Here is a 13,510-nt window from a genome sequence, read left to right as displayed (position 1 = left end):
TCCCCTAGTTTCTCTTCATTTGGATTCCTTAACAATGTTCCAGATTTGAGCTTTTCCCCTTCACACCTCTTCGTCCGATTTCGTTGTAAAGTCCTATCCTTTTGACCTCTTTGAAGACATTATCCCCTGATTTTTATCGAGAGTTTTCTTAGGTGACTTCGGTCATTTGAGATGTAATTAACTATAGGGGCTTGCCCTTATAGGGAGCTTTTCCGAACCCAGCTTAAAATAAACCCTATTTAATTATTTGTATTAAATAGGGGAACTTGTCGGCAAATAAAATGGTTTCGCAGACCCAAACGGACGTCATATCTTTCTTAGTTTATTTGATCGAGCTTCATCCTCAGGTCTTGTGTTTATTCTTCGGGATAGATACAGGATTTGAGGTAGAGCGCTCTTTCATTTAAACTGTGAAAAATATGAGGTCAGTTTGATTTCGTATTTTTCTAAAATTATATATATATATATATGTAAATTAAAAAGTCCTTCCGAAGCGGGCGACGGGATTTCGATTCCGGCTGCCGACAGCTTCTTACGGGCGACCCCCAAACGTAACTCCCCCCCTTTTTAAACGCCGACAATCCAATGATGTGGTCTCTCCACCTTTGAAACTGTGGAACATTTGGTTTGTAGTGGGCGGGTATGAATTGTTGCTGCATTTCCCATTTCATTTTGGACTAAGTAGTGACCTTGTCATTTCCCTTATGCTGGCATAAGTACTTCATATTTTGCGATCAAATTAATGTACTTTTTTTTAGCTTACTAGTGACTAGTTTCATCATCCTATTTGGGGAGACGTTCTGACACTCAAAGACAGTCCAAGGTCTAGAGCCTTTCGATGACCTCATCCGGATCTATCGTGATTATAAAATTCGTGTTTGGCAGTTGAATTGGTACAACAGTTGTACTCACCTGATTTGACCTGGAATATCTAAGAAGCCATAATTGATAAGCAAAGGTGGATTTGCCAAATTTCTAAGAAGCTATAATATAAATAGTTGTATTATACAGGTGAGTACAACTGGTGATTGTGTTAAATAATGATGAATTGGTACTTATAAATGAATAGAAGAGAATATGTTCTAGTTTCCACTTGTGCATTCTAGGTCAGTTATACTCGAGCTTCATATGCCATTCCATCACCGCGTTTGCATCCACATCCATGCACATACATTGTCACGCAGAAAAAATCATGAATTTCCTCAAATTCACCTTTTTCCGACATAAATATGTTCTTACTATAGTGGTTATTATCAACGATACCATAAACTTGTAGTTAGTGATTATTCGAAGCATTATATAGGTAAATTATCAGCTCAGCTTTTGTTTTTCTTTTGTTTCTTTTAGATTATTTTTGACAATATTCTCAACTGTAAAATACCATGGCCCCGAGTAGCTGAAGAAATGAGTCTTGAAGCTCAAGATCTTATTCGCAGGTAACAGCTGAAAATAATCTTTCATATTTTTATTTTTTTTTTCTTTTTCTCTGCCCTCTTCATCTGTGATCATATCAAGTGAACTGTTTTTTGTTTTTCTAAACTCGTTTTTATTTTCTCTGTAAAAAAATACTGTTTTCCATTGTGGTTATTATTTTGTTTTGTTTGTGTTTTTACTTAAAATAAAAGATGTTTATAACATGTTTAGTTATTTTTAAAAACATTAAAAAAAATTTTAGATATTTTGTTTGTTTTTAAAAACAAATTAATTTATTTTTTGAGCAAAAAAATTCACTAAAAAACGAATTTTTAAATTAAAGTAAAGAAAAAAAAAATGATCCCATACAAAGCCCTTAGCTACTTTCAAGTTAGATGTCAAAGATCTTCTGAAACGTTATTAAAAAATCTTGACATAGTTAGATATCTGAATCAAACAGTTAAGTTTAAGAAAAAAGAAGGGACAGCAATTGGAAATAATAAAATGGAAAAGAAGGTTCTGTAATAAGGTATATGGTTAATTATGCATTAGGTTTCAGACTGATCATTATGTGGTATTCCTTCAGGCTTCAAGCAGGGCACTGGCTGGCCTTATTTTGGCTAGTTTTGAATTTGCTTTGAAATTTTGTTAATTAAAAAAAAATATATTTATGAACTAAATCTTAGTTTTCTAGAAATATTTACTAGAAAGTATAATCCATTTGTTAGCCAAGGAAGATGAAAATTTAAAAACAATTAAGAAGTTTGGCGTTAATTGCATCATAAAGGCTCCCCAGACATAAGTTGGTTGAAGATTGAATAAATAAGTTAAAGTTGTTGAAAGTTTAACAAAGTAAAATTAGTAAATAAATTAAAATTTAATTTTATTTCATGAGTGACTAACTATTAAATAAAATTATTAAAAATAAACTATTTATGAATTAATTTAAATTAAAATTTATAATAGTGACATATAGTTTCACAACAAATAAAATAGTTGTAGCCTTCAAAGTCAATATTATATTGTGTTATAGAATCATTAGTTAATAAATAGAGTTAATTCAGATTCAAAATCATATCATTTCAAATCATGGGATCTGCCAGATGTACTTCCTGCAGTCATTGAATATTAGTTTTTTATTTGTAATAAAGAATAAATAAAATAGTTAAAAATTAATATTTATAAAGACATTTAAATGTCGATATAATTAAAATTGAATCCAAAATTAATGGTTTAGTATATATTCTCAAAATCATACCATGTGATGATCATATGATGTGCCAATTGCCAACTAGTCGATCCATATACTCTAGTTTAGTATATATAAAGATTTCTGTTTTTTAATTGCCTAATCAGCTTATTGGTCAATGAAGCTTAGGATCTTAATCTACGTGCACTGAGTCGCAATCAATCATCATTAGTGAAGATATTTTGAATGATTTATAGGGAAATTTACATATGTAACACACCATTCACTCAGGTGCTTTAAATCTATGCTTGAAAGTGTGTGTTTGATTTTGAAAAAAAGTGATAATATTGCTATTTTTGATATGATATTAAACATTTGAGTGCTATGTGTGTAAATATGAAAGTTTAGGTGAGAGATATGCAAACACATAAGAATTGTGTGCTATGTATGTAAATTTTCCTGATTTATATTTTAGACTGGCCATAAATGTAATTAAATGTCAGATACTTCTATAACTGAAACAAATGGTTGCTGATTACAGATGAAATCATGTGGCTTGAGCCTTCATTTTGTCTTCTTTTGAAATGGAAAAATATCTCAAAGGATTTTGTATTGATTATGAAGTAAAATCCAACCACGCTATCTGGAATCAATGGTGTAATTTGAATCATGTAATAATTAAAAAGATCATGGGAGGTGTCTCTAATTGTAAAGATAACCTCACATGCTTGTACTAACTAATACATTGAATCATTCTTTCAATGTTGTGCATTTTGTTTTCAGACATTTTCTTGAATTTTTCTCCTAGTTACTAATTTTTTTGTTTTAAGAAAAGAGGATATAATCATAGATATCACACCATCGCAGAAGGAAACACAGTTTTTCTTGCATTTACTGAATTATTTGTTGCTTTGAATTCTGTTGGAGTTTAAGCATATATATATAGTCCCATCATTTTCCAGTCAATTCATATTACTCATTGGTGATGTGGGACGTCTTAGGGTCTAGAATTCTCTTAGAATCAGGTTTTTGTAAGTTTCAAAGCTATCTTTTATTTAACCTTGGGATATAAATATTACATCAAGTGCAGAAAAAGGAGGAAACATAAAAAAAAAAGGAGGAAACATAAAAAAGATTTGCACAAAATTCATTCCTTAAAAATTCCATATACTACAATGACAGCTCCCTCATTGACTCCTTAGAAAGTAAATAAATGATTCTAAATATGAAAGTTTCATTAAAATATTTGATTGTCATTGGGAAAATTCTGCTTGTTTAAAAATTTGTGCCCGGCTCCCTTAAAAGAGTATTTTGGGTCATTTTTTAGAAGAATATATCTAGTAGTTTTAATAAATTTTGGTTTGGCTCGAAGCAGAGCTAGATTAATTTTAATAATTTGAAGATAGCAGTAAAATTTGGAAATCATTTTTGTAATTTTGAAAGGCTAAGGGAGGGGAGGTTTACTTTCAAATCTGTCCTCTTATTAATTTCTCTCCCCTTAAAAAAAATTCTTTTCCACATCTCTTCCGTCTTCTCCAAGAAAATTCCAACACCCTCAAGCCAGCTCCATAAATGAACCCATATCACTACCCTTTAAAACATAAATGAAGGGCAAGTGGCTTCTCCATTTTCTCAAGTGTATCATGCATGAGTAACAGAGAAGGGAGTTATGCCAAGTGGTGGGTCATTTGAAGTGGGATGATTTAAAAAACAGCTGTCTTAATCCATCTAATCTAGTCTAATCTAATGAAATATGCATTGAATTTTATAAAATAAGAAATTGAACTCAAAAATAACAAGCAGTGCTCATTCCCTTTCTCATTGGATTAAACCAATTCAATTTTTCGATTGAATCAACTAATTTACTTAGTTACGTTCGATCTACATATTACTTTGAGACTTATAAAGCCCGTTCTTGATTAATTTGCATTTGTTCGATAATGTGGAGACCCGGTCCACCGAATTTAATTAGCTTCTTAATTAAGTATGTCACCTACCGCTTACCTGTCATACCCACCTACCGCTCACCTACCATATCTCACCTACCGCTCACCTACCTCCCACCAACCGCTCTCATGATTTCTATAAATAGTCTCTTTTGGTTTAAAGAAAATGTCAAGCGAAGCCAAGCAAGACCAAGCCTAGTCATCTTGAGAGCTAAGAGAAAGAGGGGAAGAGAGAGAGAGAGAGGAAGGTAGAGAAGAAAATAGAGATTTTTTTGTAAACGCCGAGGTGTTCGACGGTGTAATTCCTCAAAGAAATAAAATCCTCTGCAACTCCGAAAATCCTCTGCAAAAAATCCTCTGCAACTCCGTGGACGTAGACAAATTTGTCGAACCACGTAAATTTGTGTCGCTCTGGTGTTTTTTCTTTGTGTGCAATTTTACTCGTTCCATTTTTTTTCTTTATTTCCATCGTTTTTCACAACAACTGGTATCAGAGTCATGGGTTCGAATCTAAGGAAGAACGATGGGCGGAGATGAAGTGATGACATCGGGGATCGAGAAGTTCAATGACATAGATTTTGCTTATTGGAGGATGCAGATGGAAGACTACCTCTATGCGAAGAAACTTCATCTCCCGTTACTGGAAAAACGACAAAAAAAGATAGACGAGGCGGAATGAAATCTGTTGGATCGACAAGTTCTGGGGGTTATACGATTAACCCTGTCGAGATCGATTGCCCACAACGTCATCAAAGAGAGGACTACTGCAGATCTCATGGCGGCTTTATCAGGTATGTATGAAAAGTCATTGGCGAATAACAATGTGCATTTGATAAAAAAGTTATTCAACTTGAAGATTGTGGAATGTGTGTCTGTTGCTTAACACCTGAATGATTTCAACACTATCACAAATCAGTTGTCGTTTGTTGAAATTGATTTTGATGTTGAGATACATACGCTGATATTGTTGGCTTCATTGCCAAATCTTCATTGCCAAATAGCTGATTGCCAAATAGCTGAGAAGCTATGAGGATGACAGTTAGTAGTTCTGCAGGTAAATCTAAACTGAAATATGTTGATTTTTGTGATTTGATTTTGACTGAGGAGGTGCGCAGGAAAGATTCTGGAGAGACCTCGAGTTCGAGTTCGACGCTGATTGTTGATTCCAGAGGGAGATCACAAGACAGAAACTCAAACCGTGGAAGATGAAAATCAAAGTCAGGTCAGCAGACAACCTGCTGGAATTGTGGCAAGGCTGACCACATAAAAAGGTCTGCAGGAATCTTAAGAAGAAGGAGAATAATGACGCTAATGTTGTATCTGAAGAAATACATGATGCACTATTTCTGACAGTTTACAGTTCTGTTTTGACAGTTTACAGTTCTGTTGATGACTGGATACTGGATTCAAGGGCTTCCTTCCATATATCTTCCCATCGGGAGTTAATGCGAAATTATGTTGCAGATAACTTTAGGAAGGAACATCTGACTGATGGAAAAGCTCTGGACCTGGTGGGGATGAGAGATGTTGATATTGCACTCCTTAACAAGAGCAAATGGACTTTGCAAAAAGTCAGACACGTTCCTGAGTTGAAGAAAATTGAAGAAAAACCTGAAGAAAAACCTCATCTTTGTTGGACAACTCAATGAGGGTGGTCATTTGATAGTGTTCTCAAATAGCACCTAGAAGGTTACCAAAGAAACATTAGTACTAGTTTGGGATAAGAAAACTGACACACTATATATGACTACAAGTTTACTCAGGCGTGGACATATGAGTCAGATGTGCGTTATAGGGAAGCAAAAGAATGTCTATTTCTTGAAAAGTGGTAGAGCGCCAAAGGCGGGAAAATCAGATCATGTGCAAACAAATGGTGGAGAACCACAGAGTTATGAAAAAATCTTGCAAGATGAGAATTCGAGCAAGTGGGAGCTAACCAAGAAGGAGGAGACGGATTCCCTGCCAGGGAATCAGATTTAGGAGCTGGCAGAACTTCTACTAATGAAGAAGGCATTGCACAACAAGTGAGTGTACCAGATGAAGACTTCGTTTGGTGGCAGTAAGAGCTGCAAAGCTGGACTTGTTGAAAAGGGCTTTCAACAGAAGCAAGACATTGCTCATGCAGTGGGAGTTGTAAGTAAATATATGAGTAACCCAGGGAAGAGCTTGCCGGTACAAGACTAAGTTGACGGTGATATGTCAACTGAGGGTGTACTCGTGAGAAGCTGAAGTTGTGTTCAACTTCAGCTGGTCTTCTGACATGAAGAACAGGGCTATGCTTGAGGAAAAGGTAGGTACAGCTAGTAGATGATGCAACCAGTAGGTGATGCAGTCAATGTCTCGGTCTCCAAGTGGGAGAATTGTTGGGTAATGTGGAGACCCAGTCCACCGAATTTAATTAGCTTCTTAATTAAGTATATCACCTACCATACCCACCTACCGCTCACCTACCACATCCCATCTACTTCTCACCTACCTCCCACCTACCGCTATAAATAGTTGTTTTTCCACAAATCAGTTGTCGACAACCCTAGTGACTTTTTTTTTCCAAGCAAAAGAACTACGTTTCTAACCTCGCCATCTGCGACATTTATGATAGATTACTGACTGAGGATCCTCATCAAAGACTTGGAGCAAAAGGTGCTTCGGAAGTATGTTTAAAATGGGATAATTTCTTTTGAAAACTTTTGATAGCCTTGAACTGGTTGTTTTTAACATTTTATGAATTTTTTAGGTCAAGCAACATGTCTTTTTTAAAAACATTAACTGGGATACTCTTGCCAGGCAGAAGGTGAGTCTGATTTAATTATGGAAAGGTCTTCTATTTCTTATTTTTTATCGTTTTAATGTTACTTATCCTTTTCCATTTTTAGGCTGCCTTTGTTCCCTCTTCAAATAATGCAACTGATACTAGCTATTTCACGAGTCGCTACTCATGGAATCCTTCAAGTGAGCTTATTAATGAGGCCAGTCAATTTGAGGATTCTTTGGGCAGTGGAAGCATAAGTGGTGCCGGTAGTTGCTCCAGTAATCGTCAAGATGTGGTATGTAATATAGCCGATCTTTTAATGGTTCTAAAATTTTAGGGACAATTTCTTCATAAAGCTTTAGTTTTGACTTCACTAGACCATTGATACTAGGAACGTCCTTTCAAAAACTTTTTCCTTATATTGAAATATATTAATCTTTACTTTTCACTAATTTATTCTTCATGGGACTCAAGTAGTTGAGAACAGCTTTTTTAAAACTAATTTTTTAATGGTTAACAGGGGGATGAGTATGACGGCCTTGAGGAGTTTGATTCTGAAGAATTTGTGAATTACTCATTCAGTAATTTCTCTTTCAAGGTAAATTGGAAGCCACTAAAAAGAAATGCATTCTCTTTTTCAATTTTTATTTTATTTATTTATTTTTGAAATTTTCTTATGAGAATGTTCCTTCCGCGCTGGCTCTGCATGGATCAGTTAAATAACAGAAAACTTTCTTGTTCCGTAATAATCTTTAGCAACCCACTATATCTCAATAATCATTTACAATACAGATAAGGATATCAATCATTAAATTGGGAAAAGGTTGATTGAAAGAATGTTTTTCATGGATAACATCTGTTTGCTATTTAATGCGCTTTACTATGAAGTCCCCTTGGATTCATCAAAATTGAGGACAAAACTAAATAATCCCAGCATTGAACTTGCATCAAGGCCTAATGAAATCTATGAGCTATCTCAGCCATCTTCAATATTATCTCAAAATGAATCCACATGCTCTTATTATCACTTTAAATCCAATGGTTTTCACAGGTTTCTGTCATAAGAATATTTTAACATCTACTTAATGAGTTTTACTCTAAAATCCCCTTTATTTAAAAAATTGAATAAAAAAAATACTAAATGAAATCAGCTGCTATCTCAGCCATCCTCAATTACAATCATCGCAAAACGAATCCACTAGCTCCTAGTACCAACTTTGGTCTGGGTAGTAGGAGGGTTGATCAATCAACTTTAGCACCTTTTGATGTGTATAATGAGGGATTAAAAAAAAAATTAACTCTTAGGTAAATAGGGTTTCCCTGGTTATCCTTAGTTTAAAAGAGGTGATCGACTCTTTTTCTAAATGGAAGATCATTGATCCAGATCCATCAATTGTATTAGCTCCTCATGACTGTATGCTGCTGAAGATAATGGTGATCAAGTTTTGCAGTCTTATGACTCTCATGATAGTATTTCTAGCATAGAAGAACTAGTGGATAAAAATAATCCAATTTTTATTTTTTTTTGCTAGGAGGGCCAAAATAGAAAGAAAAAAAAAACAGTGAACTCATGATGAACTTAATATTTTCGTAGTCTTAAAACTAATGATAGTATTCCTAGTTCCATGACACTCTACGTTCTTTTTCAGTAGCAACTTGCTTCATTTTTTTGAAGGTGATTTTTTAAGTTGTATTTTGATGTTACTGTTTCATTTTGTACTGATTTCATTGACTGATTATAGAAATTTTCTTTAAAAAGTTCGTTTACTCCCAGCCAAAGATTTATCACAACCAATTACTCAGTTCTCTCATTTCATTGATCGTGCAGCCCTTTGCTCGGTTTGTGTTGGATTGTTGTGGTTCGTGCTAGATGCATCTAATGTGGCTCATCATAACGCCTTATGATCAACCTCTCATGGTAGCTCCTTGTTGATCATTTCATATGATTGTCGTAACTTATGGCTTGTCGTGCCAGATGTTGCTCGTCCACACTCTCATCAAGATTCACCATTGGTGATCTATGGCTTATATGATCGCCTATCGATCCAGCTCACCACAAGCATGTTTTTGGCCTCAGATATTTAGGCTCCTTTCTTGCTGCTAGTCCTTCATTGCTTGTGTCCTATCATAGGAGATTTTGTGACACCTCGTTTTGATCCCAACTTTTCAAGCATGAGATGTAGCAGAGTACTCCGATTTTTACTAATCAAGATCCAATTTATAGAAGGCTTATCTCCCTTGATTTTTACAAACATGCATATACCACTCTTATCATAACCATTCAATAGATATGGCTCGATCATTTGTTTGAAAGTGTATATAATTAACTTCATCAAATCAACTACACAGCTTCTAATAAATTTCATAAATAATTAACACATCATAGATCCTTATTTTATGTCATGTACATTTTTCTATTATGATACACCCAAAACTGTACATTAAAATACTAATATTGATGACAAATTTTGTTAACCTTATGGTGGCTTAACATGCTTCTTTTTCTTACAGGAAATAGTGATTAGAGTGATATTTAATGAGCTCGAAAGCTCGGTGGGATGAACTATCTATAACAAAATGTTAAAAGCACGAGAAAAAGGAATTAATATACCACACCCTCGGTCCGGATGGCAATACACCCCAACAAAGTAGGGCATGATGAAATGAAAGGAACCTATTTGGTATTTTCAAAGAAAAACTTGCATGCAATTAAAAGAAAAGGAAATGTAAATTTTATTAATACTAAAGAGTTTATTGATACAATTGGACTGAAAATAAAAAACTAGTTGAATTAAAACAAAATGATAACTTGGGACAATTACCCGAAATCATCAAAAATAGCTAAAACAAATACTAAGGAAAAATACCAAAAATTGAAAAACTAAAACTAAAAAGCTTGCTCCTGTGGAGAAATCAAGAATGAGTTTGACAAACTTAGTGAATAACATCTATTTTTTAAAGTATAAACGACAAGGGGAATGAGGCATGCAGGATGACAATAAACAAGGAAGAATCACAAGATGCATAGGTAACACTGTAAAACCAACAAGAGGGGTAAATATCAAATATGCATGTCATAAGAAACATGCAATTATTCATAATCAAATTGCTTATCATTTCACTTTCATTTATATTTACATATACAATCGGTTTTAATAGACATTCTGAAACCGGAAAAATCAAATACCTATCAAAGGAAACCCGACGATTTCCTGTAAAGTCGTAACTGTATGGGCCTGTAGACCCGGCTAGCTAAAAGCCAAAAGGGTTCTACCAAGCTACATATCATCACGCACACGCATGACTATTTGTTTTCATGGGTATAATATGTAAGAAGTATGTAATTTTTATATAGGCTTGTGATATGATGTGAATCCACATGCAGATTTATAAAATGCAAGAAAAGGAAGAAAATATAATTGCAAGTTTATTCAAATATGCAACAGAAAATTAAGACAATTTAGTAATTTTATCATGACAATAAAGTAGATTTATAACAAGTGTAACATCATAATTGAAGTAGCAAGGGCATGACTTAGACAAATAATAAATGTGATTATACTACAATTAATAAAGAATAACGTCTCTAACTAGGAAGGGTATGTTTATCCTCCAATAGACTATAGTTACTTACCTTGAGATGACAATCACGACACTCCTACAAGTTTGACGGTTTGTCTAGGAATCCTACACCATTTAGAAAATAAGACTTAATTATGAAATTAAACTTTTTCATTTAATAAATTAGATGAAATCAAATCGACCCTTATTAGTATTATTATCATTACTATTAAATTACTATTAAAATTAATATTATAGTATTGTTAAAGAAAGAATTGTAAGTTAACAAAAAAAAAATGATATTCAAGCTTATAAAATCTTAAGTCCCGTCTCATCTTCTTGTCTTAACTCGGGGTTCAGCGAACCCTGTGGAAGATAGATTCGTTGGATTTAGAGAAGCTGAAGTGCACAAGATAAGGTGAGGGCAGATGAGTGTTACCTTCCTCGACAGTTTTGAGTAGGAGCGAACAGAATGAAGGGGAAGATGAGAGTTTCGGGTTTCGGTATGTCGCGATTCCTCAGTTGCCTTCCCGCTTCGCTCAAATTGTGACTGTATCGCGGGGGTTCGGTCACGAAGGCGATGGTTTTGGGCGAAACAGGAGAGAGAGAGGATGGGGAGATCAAGAGAAGCGAGAGAGCAAACGGGGATGCGGCACTGCAAACCCTACCCTTCAGCCCCAAGTTATAGAGAGCGAAGTCGGTGCGATCAAGCAAATAGGGAAGGCGGTAGGAGGTGGCCGGAAGAGCAAAAAGGAAAGTTAAAAAAAAAATTATTTGGTAAGTCTGCAGCAATCATAAAAGGAATAGAGTCGCGCGGAAGGAAGAAAAAGGTAGGAAAATATTTTCGGATCTTACATAATATTCTATTGATATTCAAAATTGATACGAGTACCAGTAACCATAGATATACCTTGCTCAGTGTAATAAAATGTTAAATTAAGAAATGATCAACAATGAACCTGTAAAGGCACAATCACTAGTAAAGAGCGTGAATATCTTGAAGGATTGAAATAAAATTGTCTAATGTCCAATCCTGTAATACATTATGCGAGCCAAATGCTAGTATCAAAATGCTTATTTTATTTCTATTTTCTATTCTCATTATTATCAGTCATAGAAATGCCTTATATTTTACTATTATTTTTTTTTTTATCTCATTTCTATTGTCTATGCCATCCCAGTTTGTCATCTAAGGTGCAAATCCAAGTTTGTTAAAAGATATCGAGATGAACCTATAGTTTGTATTGTTTCAACTTTTAAGGTTCACTCTTGTGAAGCAATTAACTACAATTTAAAGACATTTTATATTCTTATTGCAATGTGATTATTGACAGTGGCTTTTGAGCAGTGATGAAACCTAACACTCGGTTATGTTGGCATAAGTCAAGCATTACGAGTGGGGGAGGCAAGGGATGCGAGCATTTCATTTTTATAAGGAGAAACGAAACCCCCATTTTTAACCGGAATGACTTCAACACCCTGGGAAGCAAGTAGAGATGAGATCGATAGGAAAAGAAAGCGGATTAGGGTTTTTAAACTTCTGATCAAATGAATTGAGGTGTGCCTTGGGGGATGACGTCGTTATCGAGCGAAGGAGAGTAATTGAAGAGGAACAGAAGGCATGTGGGGGAGAGAAGCTCTCGTGTGTCTCGCAGGAAGGAGATCAGTTGTGTCGTGAGAGAGAAGAAGGAAGTGGAAGACTCGCTTGTGAGTGCTGAAGCCGAAGTCCTGAGTTCTGTTTCTTATTTTTGCGGGTGACTTAACATGAAAAGGAAGAAGAAAAGGGAAGCAACTTTCATGCAGGATAAGGGAAGAGCTGAGTATCTAAGGTAAGAGTTAATATTTGGGTTTTATGTTTTTAATTACATAAATTGTTTTAATTTAAAAATGTAATTTGTTAATATTAAAATTTTATGAATTATTAATAGTGATTAAATTTGAAAATATTCAAATCAAAATAAATGAATAGATTTAATATTTAACAATAATAATTATGAAAATAATAATATATAAATAATTTGAATGACTTGTTAAAAGTTAAGGATATAATTAGTGAGTATTTATTATGAATTCAGGATTTAAAGTACAATAGGGTATATTAAAATAGGATTTAGATTAAAAAAACAAAATAAAGTAACTGCATTAAATGATTAATAATCTAATTAGAACAATGTCTAAATTTTAAATTTTAAATTAATACAATCTTTAATTAAATAAAATGAATTTTAAATAAGCAAGTATATAGAAATTTGGATGTTAGGATTTCTGTGGATTACTATGTATTAAATTAGAAAATTGAATGTTGGTATATGCATAAAATGACCAATTAAGCATTGAATTTATTATTGTGAATATTTTCTTTAGGTATTAATTTGAAGAACGTAAAGTCAGAGTTATAGATTATTAATCTAAAAACAAGTCATACGGTATAGAGATGAGTATTTTTATTATTCATCGGTAGTAGCATTTTTTCTTCTTCTCAACCAGTTGTAGTGGTAATTATTGATACTTGCAAATTCACTTGTATAATTTCTTTCTGATTTATTTGCTCCTTTATTGATTGACCACATTGTCATGAATGATTAACAATGATTATTATCACACATTAATTTAAGAATATATATATATATATATATATAATTGTATTGTGCC

General features: G+C 33.8%; 1 long non-coding RNA gene across 2 annotated transcripts in view; it reads left to right on the top strand.

Moving 5' to 3' along the window:
• Window positions 1-609: 609 nt before the first annotated feature.
• LOC110025833 overlaps window positions 610-13,510 on the top strand; it is a 16,847-nt gene continuing 3,946 nt past the window's right edge. The window contains exons 1-3 of one of the 2 annotated variants that reach the window (XR_002294157.1): window positions 610-1,436; window positions 7,422-7,592; window positions 7,818-7,895. This is a non-coding gene — a long non-coding RNA (uncharacterized LOC110025833). Of the gene's footprint in view, window positions 1,437-6,983; window positions 7,340-7,421; window positions 7,593-7,817; window positions 7,896-13,510 lie in introns of those variants that run through there. The other variant, XR_002294156.1, reaches the window with a different exon arrangement.

Source organism: Phalaenopsis equestris, unplaced genomic scaffold (genome assembly GCF_001263595.1).
Source record: "Phalaenopsis equestris unplaced genomic scaffold, ASM126359v1 Scaffold000333, whole genome shotgun sequence".
NCBI classification, from domain to species: Eukaryota; Viridiplantae; Streptophyta; class Magnoliopsida; order Asparagales; family Orchidaceae; genus Phalaenopsis; species Phalaenopsis equestris.
This window is presented reverse-complemented; position numbering and strand designations above follow the sequence as displayed.